Genomic DNA, 20,392 nt, shown 5'->3' with positions numbered 1-20,392 from the left:
GTCTAATCACATGATAGTCATAAATGGTAAATGATTATTCCTAAGCATACATATTCTTCCTAGAGAAGCCCAAGAAGCATGGCATCAAAAATTTAAATGTATGAACCCACAGAACAAATTAAGAGAGAAAAGAATCCAAAATACATTATTTTTAATGAAGAAACATCAGAATTGTACTGGTGTCTACCATTTAGTCCATAAAGCTGGGAGAGCTGTGGACAGCAAATGCTTTATCCACAGCAAACACAGTTTCCCTTCCTTCTTAGCAGCTGGCTGAGAGGAACTAAACTTAGCAGGCCTGAGGTGTAGGAAACCAGATAGCACAGTGTATGGCTGGATAGGAAATACAGGGCTCAATGTGTTTGAGGTTAAGATTAAGCCCTGACTTCCTCTGGGTCTATTTTAAACGGTGGCAAATGATGGCATGCTCTCTTACAATAAAATGACAGATGATCAAAGGTCGAAAATGATCTGTATGTCAAGCATTTGTAGAAGGACCTTTCTTTGGGAGACTGTGCAGGAAGCATTTTAACATGGTGTCTCATACTTCCCCTCATCTGTGTTTGTTAAAAACATACCAGAAACTGGGGAAAGCTGGATGAATGGCTGCAGAGAACTGGCCAAGTAGCATGTGCCTGCACAAGGAAAACAGCTGGGTTTGGACAGAGGAAAGGAAAGACCACCATGGTCCCAGCCATTGCTCGTGTGATGAAAACAGTAAGACAGCATTAGCTGTACTCACACTTTCAGTGAGACACCTGGGAAGCAAAGACACAACATGTTGGGGCCATCCTCCCAGCCCCCATTCTGGAGGTAGCCAGAGATCAAAGCAGAAAAAGTGTAAAAAACAATTTGGAAACCCCACTTTTTCCAGCTGACATTTAAAATACAGTTTTGCAATGCCTATAGCAAACAGGATGCACGACTCAGTGTGTCATGCTGAACACAAATGGCACCCTTGCTAAATTTGCTAGCATCATATATAACCCATGAATGGTGCTGAGGCAGCCAAAGGAGGCTGTGAAATTATGTGAAATTGAAAAACAAGAATGAAATTGAAAAACAAGAACACACAAGTCTTCATCCAAGAAAGTGAGGGGTACCTGAACACCACAGCCATCCTGTCACAAGGCTCACTTCCTTCCCACCCTCTTTCTCATACCTAGAAATCTGCAGAACAAAAGCCTGTATTTGAAAATTCCTTTTAATCCAATTTTTCAACTTGCCTCAGGCAGTGTTGCAACAGTGTCCACAGCTCCAACTCTGACCTGGAGCCTTTGGCAGCTCTGTAGCTGCCCCTGCCAAATACTTGTCCTACTTCACTAAGGCAAAGGAAGATGTTGTGGCTTATTTTTTGCGAAGAAAGACAACTGGGATCACTTTGCTTGTCTGAAAGCCCACAAGATCCAATTTATTCCATACAGCAAGAGTTGAAAATTAAACTGTTCAGCCCACGCTTTCCGAGGATCCTGCTGGCAGCACCTACTCTCATGAAAAATTGGTCATTCTTAAGTGCAGCTGTGTGGACTCTTAAAAAGCAACACAAAGCTGCTTCCATTGAGATTTGACACTGGCTTAACAGAGCAGGGAGAATTTTTAAGTATAGAATATTAAATATGTATTTGAATCAGAAAAGCCTTCCCTGATGTTAAGTGGGTAGGAAATCAGGAGAACATTTTATAAAAAGCCATTGTGTTTTCTCTACACCCTGTCCCTCTGCTCTGGCAGCACAGCCCATTGAACTGGCTAACAGGATGCCAGCAGGAGTCCTGGGAACCAAAGGGCAGTTTTAGAATGCACACTATGGTCTAAACAGTGAGAGGTGAATATCCTCTGAAATGGCTCTGTGCTGTATAGAGGAACACAGGCACCATTTCCCCTGACCTCTGTAGGATTTGTCAGCTCCCCAAGTGGTTCTGTGAGCAATATTGGACTGTATCCAGCTCTGAGTGTGAGTGAAACCCCAGAGAGAAGTCAGTGGGTGCACCCTGTTCCAGGCATGCTGTACGTCCCACTCCAGCAGCAGGGGGCCACACACTTCTCCTGAAGAGGCTGCTCTTGGTGGGTATCTCCAAGCTCCTACAAACAAGCAGGGCAAGGAGATGCCAGCCACCATATAGAAGCAAACTGGCACAGGCAAGAGGTATTTTACTGCTCTGAATAAAAGAAATCCATCAGCAACACAACCATTAGGAGGAAAAAAATAGGAATAATCCCACCTAGATGCACATGATAATAAACCTAGCATCTGACAAACCATAGGTTTTGGATTAGTGACTGACCTACCAAAAAAACTTCGCATCAAAAAAAGATCCAAAACATTTTCTTTCAATGTGAAGTATTCTTACCATCAGAACAACAGGAAAAAATAGCCAAGTTGCCATTTTGTATTTAAGCAACTATGTTGTTCAATAAGTTTTAGGTTTGGGTTTTCATAAAACCCAGCTTTCCTGTTGCTTTTTTATAATAAAATAGTGAGAGCCCAGAACTGGACACAGGATTCAAGGTGCAACCTCACCAGTGCCAACAACAAGGGGAAAGTGTTTAGAAAACACTAAACCATTTTCCAAGTATCCTAATTGCACCTTTTGTCTCTGTCTGAAAGTTCAAGTTACTTAGGCTTCCAGTTTCTGTAATCTATTCTCTGGCAGATCACCCAGCTCTAATGGACAATTAACAAACATGAAACAGGGATAACTCAGCAACTACTCCCCCAAAAGAGGGGATAGCTCAACAAAATATTGAGCTCAGTTCTGGCCCATTTTGACAGACATCAAATGACAAGCACGAGCAATTTGGATTAAGGCAGGCTGTGGTGATCAGGAGAAGCTGACCCAGGAGGACACAAGAATCTGCTCCCTGGCACATCCCTGTCCCACAGCTTGCTGTCTTCCTACATCATGGCAACTGTTAATACTTCAGCATGCACACTACAGACCAGCAGGAACAGTGAGGCTGTAGGGAAGAGAGGCCACAAATATCTCAGCCATCAGGTTTAGAAGATCAGCAGCATTAAGGCATTAATTCCCTCAGCTGTGGAAGAGCCCCCAAGATATGTTTAAGAGTAGACAGAAAAGCTCAAATGCTGTCCCAGTGAAAGGTGGGGATGTTGGCAGGGCCACTTTTCCTCACTGGGTGTAGCCATGTTAGCTACTGCCAGCAAAGGGCATCCAGCCCCAGCTCTACCCCAGCAGGGTCCCTGGGGCTGACAGCACTGAGCTTTCCCCACCTCCAAGCTGTAGTGTAGGGAATGCAGAGTAGGATCCTCAGGGTAGGAAGGACCAGGCTGAGCCATGTGAGGTCACTGCAGCAGCTGGAGTGGATCCCAGGGCACAAACTCATGCTCCAAAGTTGGTGCCAAAGCTATTGCCAAGGCATTTCCCCTTACTGTGACCCCCTTCTGGTAGAAGAATGGAAATGATTTTTCCTGCAGGGGAGGCTGACAAGGTGGAAGCTGAGTTTTGACCCACATATCTATTAAAAATGACATCCTCTACGTTGACTTATATAAACATTTTTCTAGTATTTAGACCACATTTTTGTTTGAAGGCCTTGTCAATGCAAAAACATACTTGGAGCCTTCTGGAGTCACTTAGGATATGATCTCCTCACAGAACTCAGAAGGTTTGAGGAAAGCAGGGGGCCTTGGTTAAAAATAATTTATGCTGTTTAAAATAATTTACATAAATTTAAAATAGTGCCTATATTTATGCATATCAGACAGAATTCCCATAGTTTCACAAATGCTTCTTGAAGACTGTGATTGACAACATGGTCTCCACAGACCATTTTCAGGTGCTCCAGCTTTGATTCAGCACTGAGTGAAACAGCAATATAATTAATTAATATTGTTCTGTAAAAGCAATGGCCTGATATTACATATGAGAAGGCTCATATTTTTCTTCTGAACATTCTAAATACGGGCCTGGCATGGATTTTCTGGGGGAAGCACAAGGGAGTTGTAGCCTCCTTTCTAATATTGCCCACACTTTGTGCAATGGGACATGGGATGATCTGCACCCCAGGGCAGCAGCCATCGTCAGTATGACAGGCTGTGACCAGAGACATAAACTTTAGATCTGAAAAACTACTGAAGTATTCAGGAAGGCTACACAGGATAATGGTGAAGGGTTTAATTCACACTGAGCCAGTATGGCTGGAAGGATAAGCACAAGCATTAAAGCACAGGAGTTCTCTTGCCAGCTCTGCCACTAAGTCCATGCAAATCACTTAATCTTCCTATTTGGTTACCCCTTTGCTAAAAGGGGAATGTTAATATTTATTTACCTTCCAACTCACAGGCATGTTGTGAGGATTAATTAGTTAATAACTGTTAAGTGCTTTGAAGATACAAGTGACTCTGCAAAATACTAAGTATTATTAACTAACATTAAGCTAATGATGCAGAGAGGAGTGGCAATTTTTTCATTAGCTGTATCAAAGCAGAGCCCAGGATACAGTACTGAGATGCATGCTAGCTAGTGAAAAATTAACAAGGTTACGAGAAAGATTAAAAAATAGTGAATTTATTTCCACTGGAACATAAAAAAACCAAAAAAAACCCCAATACAAAACCAAAGAAAAACCCCAACCAAACAGCTGTGCAATTCCTGACCTAGCAAAGCCCTGCCTCTATTAGTAACTCAAGACCACATTCTGAAAGCTGTTGCTTTGCACCTTGATTAGTCATTTCCAATATGCAAAGTATTATGGTTTTGAGTTGGTAGCAATTTCCACTCCTACATCTTGCTCTGCACCTGTGAAAATAGTGGCACACAGCTTAAGGCAGGCAAGAATCAAGTGCAACATGCAGGCCTTATATACAAAAATTTCACCACAAATTTTCTTGGTATTAATTGCTATGAAACTTCTGTGAGAAATCTGGACAGTTCTGGTACAGCTGAGGTTTTGCATTCAGACAGATCTGACCTGAAGGAAGGGACAACCTGAGGTTTGTGAGGGCTGGCTGCTCTAGAGCAGTGTGCACCTCTGCCTTATGCTACTGCTATAACTCTAGCAAAGAAAGATGGTAAAGACACAGCCTGGAAAGTTGAGACAGCAACTAAAATAACTTGGGAAGATGCTTCCTCAGAGCAGCTGTCCACATAGCTCCACTGAGGAAGCCAGGTGCAGCTCCTAAGAGCCATCAGTAGCTTCCACTTGTGGACCTAAATCACTTGCTGCTTATACAGAAAGACCAGGAATTCCTCAATTTCAATTACAATCAAGAATTTGGTTGATATTTGCAAAAAATTTACAATTCAAGCATATAACAGTATTTATTTCTATCTTATTATCTTGTATGATTCTCTCAATACTGTACTTCCACGTGCACAAGGCAGCATTTTCTCACTTTTTTTCACTTCTCTGCCTAAGCTAGCAATCTTAGTTTTGGTTCTTTTTTTTTTTAATTACTTAAGTGGTAGCAGAGGTGGGTAAACACACAATGATTTTAGGAGGGAAAAAAGATAACACTCCATTGACCTTTTTTTAGTAAATCTTCATACAACAGTTCTCATCCTGGAAAAATTTTTAACTTCTATTATCGCACAACATGGTTGTACAAAAGAAAGATTTCATAATCTTTCAGACAGAACAACACAGAAGTTAAAAAAGCTGAGAAGAGAGAAGGATTCCATTCATCTCCAAAAATCTGCAAAACTTTTTTTGAGTGTTACAGAAACACCTTAAGCCCTGGTGCTGGGAATGTCTGTAGGCAGACACAAGATTCATTGTGAGGCAAAGATGACCTAAGATACCCACAGACTCCTTTAGGCTGAAGACAGCAGCTCCCAGGCAGATGGATGATTAAGGAAGCAACACAGCCAGGCTCTGCTGCACTTGTTTGACCCAGTTGAGAGGAAAGAGGCAATTCCTCTACTCTCACTTCCAGATAACAAACTTCAGAGGCACAATGTAATTCTCAGAGGTACAGGTTTCACACCAGCTTGAGAAGTCTCATTTCTTTCTGCATTACAATGTGCTAAATCCTTTGAGGATCCCTAGCTTGGCTCAGTTTCCCAGGTACTCTCCTCCTGGGGAGGGTGAGAGAAATGCCTTTATAAAGCCATCCCCTCAACAACACTTTTGTCAGAAAACAAGCAGCTGCTGCAACTAAAACAGGCTGGGAGAAGAGTTTTGGATGAGCCAAGTGAAAGCTGCTGAAGCCTGACATTCAGTTACAAGGCCTTGTACAGCGGGGTGACAAAATGTAATTAACCATTAGGTACATGAAGTTATTGTAAAACAGCAAATATCTTCAACAACTGCATCTCAACACAGGAAATAGAGAGGTTGAATTTCACATCTCAGCATAAGGTTCAAAGTAGTGGTGACTGCCAAGGATGCTTGGCATGTTAGTAGTCTTCTGATGATCAAGTTCTGTTTTCAGGTATTTACAACATAACTAAAGATTATTGAAGTTAAGTTTATGTAACTCAACCCCGAATTTGATCTATTTATCTTTGCAATATGTGGAGATTTTTCCCTTCTAAAATACAGTAAACAAAGACTATTTTGCATGTTAAAAAGATATCCATTGTGACATACCTGTTCCTGCATCTTATTTAATAAGCTCTAACATTAGTTCAAGATTTCTGCTTGACTGCAAACACTAATGCATATTATGAATATACCTACAATCCACTTATAACACTGGAAAGGTTAAAAACATTTAAGCATGAACAAAGGCCAAATATCCACTCTAAATATCTTGCCCTCTGGGCATATTGTTGCTTAATCAATTTTCACATGGGTTTTGCTATTGCTGCTGAAATTGCTGGCTATTGTTTGACACATAGTGTTGGACTCAAAATACTATAGATCTGAAATGCTAATGTGTTTTCCACTGTGTGTGATTCCTACCAATCAAATACATCATCCACAGTTACTTTTATCTCAAGCCAAGTCTAGCAAGGGCAAAACAGAGTCCTTTATTGGCTTTAGAGCTTCTTCTGTCAAATTCCCTGCTTTTTCAACCTCCAAAGCAATCACAGGCTGACAGCACCATCCTGGGTTTTATTTTGCAGCATTATGAGCCCTTCTTCCTTATACACATGGAGAATCAGAGGGGCTGGGATCCTTCTTGAGGCAAGGAGGCACATTACTCACAGGCTGTCTGACAACAGGGGAAATTGCCTTTTCTTTTTGAACCACACAGTGAAGGGGCAGGCTCAGCCAGTGCAGAAGCTTCTGCAGAGCCTCCGGGAAGAAGGAGGAAAACACTTCATGCTCCTTGCCAAGACATTTTAGATGCTAAGTGGAGCAGCAGCAAACCTGAACCCAGTGACTAAAGTCCTCACAAGCCAGCCATGCAAACAAGGAAAACAACCCTTCAGGAACAGATTTTTTCAAACAACCCATAGCAAAACAAGCAAATGCACATTGTTACAAATAGCATCGCCTCTTATCATATGTGAAACAGAGATGCTGCTGTTTAAAGGATGAAAAAATTGGCTCTCATGAGCACAACATCCAGTGCTTCAAAACCTGCTAAATTACCAACACATCTACATTTTGCAACAAAGGCATGCACTCAGCCTCATCACACACAGCTCAAGCGAGCAGATCCAGCAGGCTTTAAATTATTTTGAGCAGATCTGGCACAACTCTTTTGCAGTTCAAAAGAAGCTGCCACAGCATCCGTAGAAGATCTGCAATCGCTCACTCCAGTGTCCTGGGCACGGAGATGCTGTGAGCACAGTACAAAGTCAGCGCAAGCATCTCATAACTCTCACTGACATTGTGACAGCTCCAAAGGCCAAGAGCCAAACACTGTAATTCTTACTTGTGTTGCTCACAGGCTAAAGAAACACAGTGTCACTCTGAGGGCAAAGGCATTTTTCCATTTTCTTGCATAGCTGATTTTACATATAAAAGTTAACATTAAACATCTGACTAAAACTGGCCAGAGAACATTATGTTTTCTCTGGAGAAAAAGAGTTGTAGCATCTACCATGGCTAAAATCCAAAGTAACATCAAATAACTCTTGTATCCAGGGCACTGGAAAAAGATCCATCAGCATTCAAGACACCAGACTGCCAAAGCTCCTGCCCACCAATTCCCATACAGAAATTTTGTTCCAAGACCCACACAAGTGCTCATCTCTAACTCTGAAGAATTAAGAGGGCAGCAAGGAATGAGAGTGCTGCTACACCTCTAAATGCTAATAATTTTAATGCTGTTTTGTTGTTTCATCACATAGCAGCTATGCACTTTGGAAAATGAGACATGTGGATATGTAACACTACCATGATAGCTGCTTACAGCAGGATCATGAGATAAATACAAACACTGTTATAACAGATGTATCAATTTTGTATGTACAGAAGTCATTAATAAGTAAGATTCAACAATGATAATGAACCTTGAAAACAAATTAACTGGTTGATTTTCTTCCTGCTGAGTCCACATACTTCTCATTTGTTCTGGCTGGCAGCATAGCAATCTATTGGTAAAGAGTGGGCTGTTTGCTTTGTCAGAGCTGTTGTCCAGATGTCTAAATAGATATATCATTACATAACTTACAAGTTCAAAATCAAAGTGTTTGTTAACATCAGAGTGTAAATTCATAGAATATGGGTGGAGGGGTGGTGGTGTTTTTTGGGGAGTTTTGTTTGGCAGGGTTTTTTTGAGATTTTGGGGGTTTTTGCTGACTTGAAATAAAATGTTACATAAAGGAGACAGACATTCAAACATTGAAAATCCACATCAACATGCTGAGTTTATTACAGAACAGCTCGCTGGAAATTATTGGGTACTAATCTTTTAATACTGCAGCTGATCCTTGGTCAACCTGTTACAAGAGCAAATTGCCATTCCCAGCTGTGCTATACTATAAGAGGATAAACATCAGAGTGGCCCTTAGGAACAACCTATTTCAAGAATACCTCCTCAGTCTTTTACAGCTAATCAGAGCAACATTAACAGAAGGAAAGCTGCCAGAAGGGAGCATATGTAAATATCAATCCAACTGGGTGCAGTAAAGCACTGGCTATTTTTTTTTTTCTTCAAATGTTGTAAGATATTGAAAATTCACTATTAAAAGACTGCAGAATTAAGACTCATGAATCTAACACACAAAAAATCTGGGCCTGAGTACTTAGGAGAGTCTCTTCTCTCTCATTGCAATAAAGCCACAGTGGAGCTCAGGGGGGAGTTATGTACCTTAGTGCTCAGCCTATGTCAAGGAGAATGTGGTGGACTCCCACATCTGAAGCTGCAGTGCCAACCAGAGCATGACATACATTTGGGAATCCAAATGTCTCTGGATCTTACCAGCTGCTACATAAGATAAATTTCCACTGAAACAAGTTGTGATCAATACTTTTTCATTCCACAAATGCATTTTCTCTTTCAGTTTCTACAACTTTCATTTGTACCCTATGCTTCCTTCACAATTTCAAGATGACTGCTCTAGTCATGACTGAACAAGAATCCCCTCTGCACCCACAGCAACTCTTGTCTAAAAAAAGGCTGTCAGCATTTGTAAACTTTTTAAGGCAGAAATATTTACTTACTGTTTCCACGACACCTAAAGGTATGGGACTGCCAATCTAACTAAGGTCTTTGGCCACTACTGCAACAGCAACATTACATAACTACTTTACATTTATAATCCTTTTGCTTTCTGTAGCCTATGGAAAAGTGTATTCATATTAATTGCCAGATGTCAGATGACTAAGCACTACTTATTTTTATATCCCCAACCCATTCCAAGATGACAGTATAAAGTAACTGCAGAATCACACTGTTTATATCGTGTACTACAAGAAATAACCTCCTTCATTTCCCAAAACATTTATGAGGATAAACAAAGGCTTCTGAAGAAAACTATTTTACTATTGTCTTTCCAGTAATTACAGAAATATGGACTAGACAATTTTCAATACTGATAAAACCTAGCACATGGGCAGGGGCAAGCTCTGTGAAAGCCATCCTGATGCTTCTGCCCTACTAACCCACTCTTCTGGGTCAAAATATCAAAGGAAGGAAAAGATATTTCTCCATAAAGAACCACCCCTCAAGGCAGCACCCATCCCATGGTGTGGGCAGGAAGGGCTGTGCTCCCTGCCTGCTCCCTGCCCATCACAAACAGCTCAGCTGCATCCACAGAGTGTGACCAGGCTACTGCCTGACTACACTCTTGAGTGTTGCTACCTCTCTGGTCTTGCTTTACACAGTGTTAGTACTCACACTGTCAGTTCCTGCTGGAATTACAGCCTGCAAAGAGAGTGGAGGGACACAAAATGTCTTGACATTTGACTACTGAAAACTGGAGAGTGGTGGTAATCATTGAAAGTATGAGAGTATATGAGAACTGCTAATAAAATAGGCAGCTGAATATAATTTATACATATTTTCCATTACTTATGCCAGAGCTAGATCTAAAAGCTGGCACTAAAGAACAATTCTTCTTACCAGTTTTACAAGCTTCTTCCTTGGCACATGTGCCTGCTGCAGCACAGACCAAAGGGCTTTACAAACATTATATGGCTTTTTTTATGGCTCACTAACATCTTCAACAAAAATGGTAGATTCATCTTTGGTCTTCTACCTGCATGCGGAATATGTGGCCAACCCTCATAAAATGAGACCAGTATGAAAGCAGCCAACATTACAGAACACTTTGAGCCATGCAGACAGTCCTCCCCACCCAAACCGTGTGTCCTTCTGCTGATGCTGCCAGAATCACTGGAAAGGCCTCTCCAAACCCACAGAAATCACTTCCCTTTCGTGCCAGTGCTTCTCTGTGTGCAGGAGGAAGGACAGTCCTGTGGCTCACAGAGACTGGGCTGTCAGCATGTGTGCCTTCTATTCCTGGTGGTCACCAACTTCTCTTGTGACGTTGGAAGAGTTAACAAACTTCTCCACTCACCAAAATGTCCGTCTGTTATACAACATAACATATTTCCTTTTAATGGAAATACCTTTGGAAAAATTTATAGCTTGGCACAGATGGGAAGCAGTGTAAGAGTTAAAAATATTGTTATTTCATGGTGCCATTATTTAGTAGTATTTCAGCTCTCACTGATTAAAATTTTCATCAGATATATAGTGTCTTTATCTCTGAATACTATCTACAGTGTCAAGGCACAGAGAGGTAACTATTTAAATATACCTACTTTTCTGCACCTGAGGGAGGAATGTGGCAAGTACAACCAAAGCAAGCACATCTTGAACTCACTCCACCCTCATAGTTACGGTAACTTTCAAGAATAAAGTCAGCAATACTGTTTATATGTATTTCTTGTAAATCCCTCCCCAGGCAACTGCTATCAGATCAATATTCCACATCAAAAAATTACTGAAAGTTTTCAATGTCTGCCTCATTTAATTGTAATTAGATGTATTTCATCATTTTGATTTTCACCATGCTGCTGTCCAGCAGCACAGTGCAGTGTAACAGGTGTCCACCTGAGTGACACAACTCACATGGCTCAAAGGAAGGAGCAGCTACATTTGTACACATCCTTTTACTCCTAATTCCCAGTGCTAACACGGATTTGGACATGAAACCAAACAATGTGCAAGACCTTTGTGATGCTGCTCTCCTGCAAAGCTGGCTGGAAAAATGACACACAAGGAGGGGGCACACTGGTCACATTCTAAAATATTTTCTGCAGGTTAGAAACTATTGCTTTTAAAAAAGTTTGAACTCCACAAATAGACAGAGGCATCAGGGAGGCTTCCACTGACAGACTTCAAACATTATATATTTGATTTAAGCTGAAGGTAGCTGTTTTGTGAACACAGAGTAAATAAATTTCTTCAAGCTTGACATTAAAGAAAAAATGTTACCTTATGTAAATAATTAGACAACCTTGAACTGGAACTTGCAATTAATTTCAGAGCCCATTTTCTCAGCCTACCTCAACAAAACAAATTTCAGGTGGATCATCTGAACACAGAGACTGAAATAAACTCAGTCTGAAACAGAGGTAAAAAAAAAAATGGAGAGATAATTTCTGTTCTTTACATTTTTCTCTTCAGCTCTGGACTAGCTTAAGGGCTGCTATAATAATGCAAGAAGTGATGTCATCCCAGGGAATTTTTTTCATCAAAAGTACTGTATCGATCACCATTATCTATGACTTGCCATTCAGTTTCAAAAATAGTTCATATTAAATTAAGCTACTGAGCCTGGATTACAGGTGTCTTTTCATGTGTTAATTTCTCAGATAGAAGCAAAGTGAAATTGTCAACTAATACATTCTGTTGCCTTGTATTATTCACAACTTTCTACTGAAATGACACCAGATCTATTGCAGAAATACTAATTCTAGTTTAGTTCTTGGAGCTCCTGTTCAGAAGTTTTGGTCCTGCAAGGCCACAGTGCACAGAATTATCTGGAAATGCCACGTGCACTGTGAGTATGCTGGGTGTGCAGGATGAGGCCAATAGGTTTTGTGCTCCACATTACCATCACTAAATATTGATGCAATGAGGGTACATCCCCAGGTATGAATAAGATACTCAGATCTGCTTTTCTGCAATTGTAACACAGTTACAACATTATTGAGCTGATTGGAATTTCCTAAGCAAGAGTCAAGTGTGCACACAGTTTTGTGTTCTCCTTTCATACTATGATAGGAACTGCAAGTCAAACTGTCCTGTTGTCTGACTGAAAATACGGATTATGTAAAAATGAAGTTCTTTCTCACCCAAACTGGTACTAACAGCTATGCTTTCAAGCTAGACACCCCCTCCAGTGAAAACTGGTGTGTTCAGAACCCATTTGATACTTCTCCTGTAGCATCTATGTCTAAAGCATCTATGTCACAATCTCTGTGCAGAAAAAAAAAAAATTATGGACACTGTTAATGGGATCAAGCTGTTAATTTTCATTGTCTTTGTCATTTTTCATTGTCATTGGAGCTCCCACAAGCTCCAAAAGCCAGCATGGAGACTACAAGAGAAACTTAGCTTTCAGAGCTGATTTCAATGCAGCACTATGAGCTACCACCAGTAATGAAGGAGCAGAGTTGTTTTCATGACACAGTTTGAGACGTTACAGGGACCTTCCTTTTGTGGAGGTCACGTTGAAAATCAGAACCAGAGCAAATAATCTTTTTCCTCTACATGCACAAAATTCCTTGTCAATGACAAGGAATCCTCATTCCAGAGGGTCACATATACTACATAGAGCATGAACATAGAAAGCTGCTGCATGTGTCTTACCCATGGGTCTTTACCCCACCCAAACTGTGGGCTCATTAACACTGTCCTGAGGGAAGCAATTCTATTTTTATCATTTTTCCAGCTATTTTTATAATTTGAAAAACTTCCCAGGAAATGTAAAAATCTCCTGCTGTTTACTGATTAAATTAACTATTAAATATATCTGATCAAAGAAGGTTGTTCAAGATCCTTCTCCTTACCTCCCCACTACAGCTAATAAAACCCAACAAATTAAAACCCACAAACTCAATAATTGTGAACAGAAATGGACAATAAATTCTTCTACTTTACAACCAGCTAAGGAAAACTGAAAAAAACCCCAACATTCTCCCTCTTACAAAGATAGAGTGTAGTCACAGGAATATAGAAGGAAGGAAAAGTTTGTCTGCCAGACATTCCTAAGGAGTGTGTCCAAATAATTAGATGTAGGGAGCACATTTGAATACAGTCTGAGAACACTGATTTTTTTGCTTGAAGTTCTCAATATCTAAAAATTGCATTAATTAACACCTGAGGGAATATTCATGCATTTTTCATACATGAAAACAATCTGCATGCAAATGCCATCTAGACTCTCCCCAAGTGACTCACTCTGACCAGAGCCAGTCAGTAAAGAAAGGACATTTCAGCCCTTGGACTCACCCCCAGAGAGAGCACACTGCAGGCACCAGGGAAAAGGGCTTTTACTTGGTTTAGGTTACATTGATTCATGAGGCCAGTGCCTATTGAAGGACAAACCAGCTGCTGAACACATTCTGCTTTAGTGTAACATCTTTCCCCAAGGTCCCAAGTAAGATTTTAAACAAAAGGTGAATGAAAATTGCCTGTTTCACTAGAAAGGGAAAACATCTGACATGTTCTTAGGAAATGAGCTGTGAGAAATCATCAGGAGATAAGCTGTTTAAATAAAGACATTGAAAAGTCTCTCTGTACACAGATACAAGAGAAAGGCTGCTTTATCCTCTCAGTTTTGATATCTGTTGGCAGATGTTAGTTTTCTGTCTCTTAAAATGAGCACTTCTGAAAGGAGATTGCCTATAGAACCAAATAGAAATTAAGCATAAGATGCTAGTCAAAATGCCCCAAATTTTTACATCTCTTCTTAATGTCTCCATCTCATGCTTCTAGTTTTTCTAATAGGGCTTTAAGACCTTATACTTTATATTTAGCTACTGATACACAACTGTAAACTGAGGTTCAATAACACGATCCATAATTTTAATCACAAACACTGTATATTTCCTCATCCTGACAGTTTAAGACAACTTAATGAAACATTTACTGATTTCAACCCTTAAAGGTGAACAACATTTGTGTCTTAATTCTATAATCATCTAGTGACGCATCAAAAGATGCAATCCCTAAAAATGGAAAAAACCTCCAAAATGCTCTCTGGCAGATCAATAGCTTTAAAGGTGTAACTGACAAAAGCAAAATCCCCTTACAAACTGTTTTTGTTATTCTGTACTGAACTGATCACTGTCTATGTACATTAAGCACTGATCCCTTCTGATAAGATCCCAAATACACACAGACCACTTTAATCCCATATATGCCACTTCACAAATGCCTCAAAAAATGGGAGAATGGGCAGCCTGCAATGGGGGACAAAGTGCTTCAAGAATACAAGTTAATGACCTTTATTCCCATGCTGGCTACTGAAGCCTCTAAGAAGGTTGAACCTCAACCTGTGGTAAACAATGTCAGCTGTGAGGAAGCAGCTCATGCTCCAGACCTGTTCCAACCCTGATGCCCTGCTGAGGCTCTGGACAGAGCTCCTGTGCAGAGTCCGGTGCATGCAGGAATGCTCTTTCCATGACATCCTCTCCCTAGGGAGACACTTGAATGATTTTCATTTCGTCACTAAGAATTTCAAAAATGAAGCTTACTTAGGGAGGTCATGAGAGGTAGCTTCCCCTTCTAAAAAGCACCTTATAGAGAGAACCACAGAAAGGCTTTTGTTGAATCTGGGTCATTTTTAAAGTAAGGCCCATTCTCAACACATGCATTCCTGTGTTTATACTTCAACTATGAATAAGGTATACTTGGAAGTTAAACAAAGAGCCTGTAATTACAAGTTTCAAGTAGTTCCACTAAATAACAACTTCTGGGGACAGAGATAGATGCTTTGAGTATTGGATATGTACCAAACAGCTGTTAGGGTGAACTCCAGCCCTTGTACCTCTACATGGAGTAAATCACCTAAAAGTCAACTTCTGGCACCTGGGAAACTTGCAGAACGTTGGGGATCTTAGATGTTGACTTGTTTCTTATAGCTCAATGGGAAATTAAAGGAGATTAACATAAAGAATGACTCAAGAGGATTAATGCAACTAGCAAGAATGAAATATCCAATTATTTGTTCAAAGTTTCTCATGAGAAATTAGTGTGGTCAGACAGAGCATCAGATTTCATCCAAGAATGCTTATTTAAGCCTTTGCATTTGCCCACATACTTCATTTAGGCTCGAGACTCTTAACTGAGGCATCCCAGGTTCTCAAAACTCCAGCAGCAAATGTTAATGGAATCGAGATTCTAGGGATGAAACAGGCTGTCCTGCTGACTGCTAAAAGGGGATCAAAAACCTTTGTCTTTGTGAGGATGTGACCTACAGCAGCAAAGGGCTGTCTGTGATACATGTCCCCATAGATTTGAACTATCCCATTTTTAATTAGTGTCTCAAGCAATAGGAATCCCTTGGGGAGATTTCTGCCCTGTCAGGAAAAAAAATTGTTGACCTTCAGCCTCGGGTTTCATTGCTCACTTCGATCCCACCTCGCCGGTGGGAGGCTCTCCGCACGTCTAGAGCCGGCGGACAAGCAGGCAGCTCGGACATGTGGCGGCTCCATCTCTCCCAGCAGGGGCGGACATGTGGCGGCTCCATCTCTCCCAGCAGGGGCGGACATGTGGCGGCTCCATCTCTCCCAGCAGGGGCGGACATGTGGCGGCTCCATCTCTCCCAGCAGGGGCGGACATGTGGCGGCTCCATTTCTTCCTGCGGATCGCTCCCGAGCCGCCATCGTCCGCCTCCTGCCCGGCCCCTGCCGTGAGGGCCCCGGGCCGGGCGGCGCCGGCGGCTGCGCCCCCTGGCGGCCCGCGCGGGCCCTCCAGCCGCGCCGGGCGGGGCGAAAGCCGAGCGAAATACAAGGGAAAAACGGAGGGAAATATAAGGGAAAACCAAGGGGAAAACAAGGGAAAACCGAGCGAAATACAAGGGAAAAACCGAGGGAAAAACAAGGGAAAAATCGAGGGAAATATAAGGGAAAACCGAGCGAAATACAAGGGAAAAACCCAGGGAAAGGAGCCGAGAAGCGGCACTGCCCTCCCCACCCCAGCACTGACTGGCTCCTGCATAGAAAGACCTGCGCAAAACCCTTACACTTTATTATTGTTGCTATTATTATTATTATTATTATTATTATTATTATTATTATCTTCATCATCATCATCATCATTATTTGCAATTCAGAGAGCACAAGACCCCCTCCATCCACGTGTATTCTCCAAGGGCCGAGGGCACTTCCAACGAGAGAAGGCAGTTAAAACACTGGGCCCTGGAGTTTGGCACTTTTCTTCTTTAAAACCAGATTTTATCACTGCAGCTCAGTGGCTTGTCAGTGTTCTCTGAGAGATACACTCCTTACTTGGCAGTGTTAGAGATTGCTGTATTAGAGTGCAAGACACTACTGCCAATTAAAAATAAACTAGGAGAAAAGGCTAAAAACAATAATCAAGAAGGAAGCCAAATTTCTTTTTAGAGATGAAAGACTATCTGTAAGATTAATATTAATTTATCCCAGCAGGCAGCTTTGGCAATCAACTTTTTTTAGAATGTGATTGATTTCCTGCTTCCATTAGGTTTCTTCTCACACAAGGGTATTATCTTCATCATCAAACCAAGAGAAAAATCTCTGTCAATAAAGTGCATGATACTTTAACAAGCACTGCTGTAGGCCAAGGGCTTAATTTTTAATCAGAATATTATATGTATCATAGTATAACCTGAGGCTACACACTGAACCATCACAGTATGATGGCAGTCCCAGGGAGCTTAACACCTACAAGACAAGAAAATACCGAGACCAGAGATGCTGGGGAAGGATGTATATAAGATCAGTAGCAGAACTGAGATAAAAATCTCCATCTGCAAGACACTCCTATCTACAGGATCACACTGTTTCCCATCAAAATGCCATACTGTGGAAATGAGTGCCATTAGATAACAGCCCAGCAAATGCCTCACAGCAAGGTAAGGACATTGAGTATGAGTCTGCAGGAACAAGTGAGAATACTGAATAAAACTCTTCCTTTATCCATTTTTTCTCTAGGATAGAGAAAGCAACTGGAGAAGCAAACTGAAATCAGATACTCCTTAAGGGACCAGTGAGTAATATTTTACATCTAAGCCATATTAACTTCAAGAGGATGGCACTGTCGAGACTGATTCAGAAATGCTCCTACCCCAGCAGCAATTCCTTGTGGAGAAATGCAACACCACACTTGCAGCTTTTTTTCTGCTGCGCAGCATCTGCCAAACTCTGGCTGATTGGCAAAAGAAAAATTAAACATTTATGTGGCAGATGGATCAGATGTGTGCACTGTCGCTCATTCATTAGTACAGACACTTAATGAGGATAGGTTACATATTACTGCCACCCCAGAGGCAGAAGGCTTTGTATGAGCAAGTCATGGAGTTTTGTGGTGTCCAGGAGTTTTCCATGCACACAGCACAACCTTTTCCTAAGCCAGAGAGAGTAATTTCAAAACTTCTGTTATGAACAAGATCACTGTGGTGATGCATGAGACAGAATTTTATATCTTTCCTCATCACCACCAAAATTTGGCATTACATCTCAATCCTTACCTACTGAAACCTTTCAAAATGTGTCCAGCTAGTGAGAAAAAAGACAGTCTTGGGGGAAAAAAAACTCTAAAAGCTCTTTCCTGTGTACTGCAAGCAATCTTTGAGCTGACAGTAAAAACCTTCACGTTTGAGATAGGTACAGAATGTGAATTGCTAGCTTTAGAATTTATTGTGCAAAGGTGACATTTTTTATATGCATCTATTTTCAGAAGGATGGCTTCAGAGCTACTGCCAGGATTGAGACAGTAATCTGTACTGCCAAGATTACCCAGAAATCCTATTTGTAAACCAAGTCCTATTAAAACACCCCAGCCTCTGAAGTTCTCCTTTAGACAGTTATTGCCCAGCCCCAACTGTTTGAAAGGTTTTTTACACTGGAAGGAATGAATGTGACAGATACAGACACACACTGAAGCAATTCAATGAAACTAATTGGCCTGCAGTTATCAGAGAAGGCCGTAAAAGGAGCTAAGAGTGTGGGCTTCAAAATCCATGAAGCTGTTTTATGGTAACCTAGTAGGGTTAGATGGAGGAAACATACACAAATCACCTGTAAAAGTGGTACCAATGCAATGCTGGAAGAGGTAGAAGCTGCTGCATCTACACAGCAAGCCAGATAAAGTTAAGGAATTTGTTTAATTAGGGAAAGCAAAATGGCCCCATTATCAAACTGCAACTCACGTGGTACGGAGGCATGGGGAGCGCTGCAGGGTCATGCCATCACAGAGACCCACGCTGGGGCCAACAGCAAATCAAGAGTTCCTTTGCAAGCTACAGATTCCATGGTTCTGTGATAAAAACATGGCATAGCTGGGCTTATGCTGCACTGCTATAAAAGTGCTTTTCCTCTGCTGTGAGGATAACTGCAGGGAATGAACTCCAGCGTTGAGCCTGACAGCCATGCCCTCAGAAATGGGTGCTCCAACAGGACAGTAGATGGCACTGCTGGAATGCAGTCCGCGCTGCATTCCAGGATTCCTGCAAACAGCCCGGAGAGGGGCTCGTGAGGCTGGAGGAGAAGGGAGCCGTTCATACACAAGTCTGTTACACTTTAAACCCCAAGGCATTTGCTTTAGGAAAAACACAAGTCCTTCTGTATCAGAGCCTCAGCAAGAGCTAAACTGCAGAGCCAGTATGCTAACAAAAGGCTTAGTTTCAAATGGCAGGAGAACCCAGCCAAAAGGTCATCTACTGTACTCCCACCTTGCAAGCCAAGGCTTTTACCACCACCTACTTCTAGGGGATGGGCACTAGATATTCCAGTTCACATGAGCCTAGGGGGGACAAACCCTTCTGGGTTTTGGCATGAGTACCACTGACACATTATTTAGGAGACTTCTCAATCTCCTACTTTGAGCTTGCAGGGAAAAGCTCTGCAGTGACAGCAGTTTCAGGGCTCCAAGAATGTTCAAGTAAAAGGCCATTCTGGAAGCTGTTCCAGCTGCTGCACAAAGGAGATGCATAAACTTGGTGCAAAGAAGATAAGGTTTTATACATGTATGTACATAAATAGATGTAAATGCATATGTGTATACACACTATAGGTGTTTTCTAAAACTTACACACTTACACTTTGTTAGCCCCTTAACAAAGCAGATGCAATGTGTAAGAGCTGAGGTGCACAATACTCAAGCATTTATTTAGTTGCCAAAACACAGACAATTTTTACCCTGGACAAATACTGAGAAAAAAGGCAATACTTCATCACATTTTCAGATACCAAGAGGGTTTAGAAGCTAGTCCTAAGTTACACACCAAGACTGTCAATATTCCCAAATCACTCTGTGTTAAATATCCAGTTCTTATCAATTATGTTCTCCACAAGGTACAGTTTAGGATCAGTATCTTGTTTTGAGTCCTAAAAGCCGTTCCCATAACAACTCTGACATCAGAAGGGGAAGCATTTAAAAACCACACTTCCTTGCACAGCAAATAGCCTGCAGGTTGAGACATTCTTGATATTTTAGTAATTTATACACAGCAGTACCACTTATTGCAACACACATCTTGCTGTACACCTTATCCAACTGCTTAAAATCAGAAAGTCACAAAGAGAAAGCTGCCAATACATCCTGCCTGTACTAGCGAGTGCAGCCAGCTCAGAACTGAGAAGCAAGGCAGGAAAGGACAGAAGTCACCTCAGCCTGGGCCTATGAAGGCCAATTTGGGCACCAGGCACGCTCACACCAGTCTCACCTGGGAGTGCTGGGCACCAGGCCCTCTTTAGCAGGAGGGAAATAAAGGTGCCAAGGAGCTTTCAGCACACAGAGTTCACCTTTCCACGAGCAGGTGTGCCAGGAGGCTTGGGACACTGTAAGGAATGCCCCTGCTGTAGCAGGCATACCCTG

This window comes from Agelaius tricolor, unplaced genomic scaffold (assembly GCF_023055355.1).
Source record: "Agelaius tricolor isolate 1412-34295 unplaced genomic scaffold, bAgeTri1.0.p SCAF_11, whole genome shotgun sequence".
NCBI classification, from domain to species: Eukaryota; Metazoa; Chordata; class Aves; order Passeriformes; family Icteridae; genus Agelaius; species Agelaius tricolor.
This window is presented reverse-complemented; position numbering follows the sequence as displayed.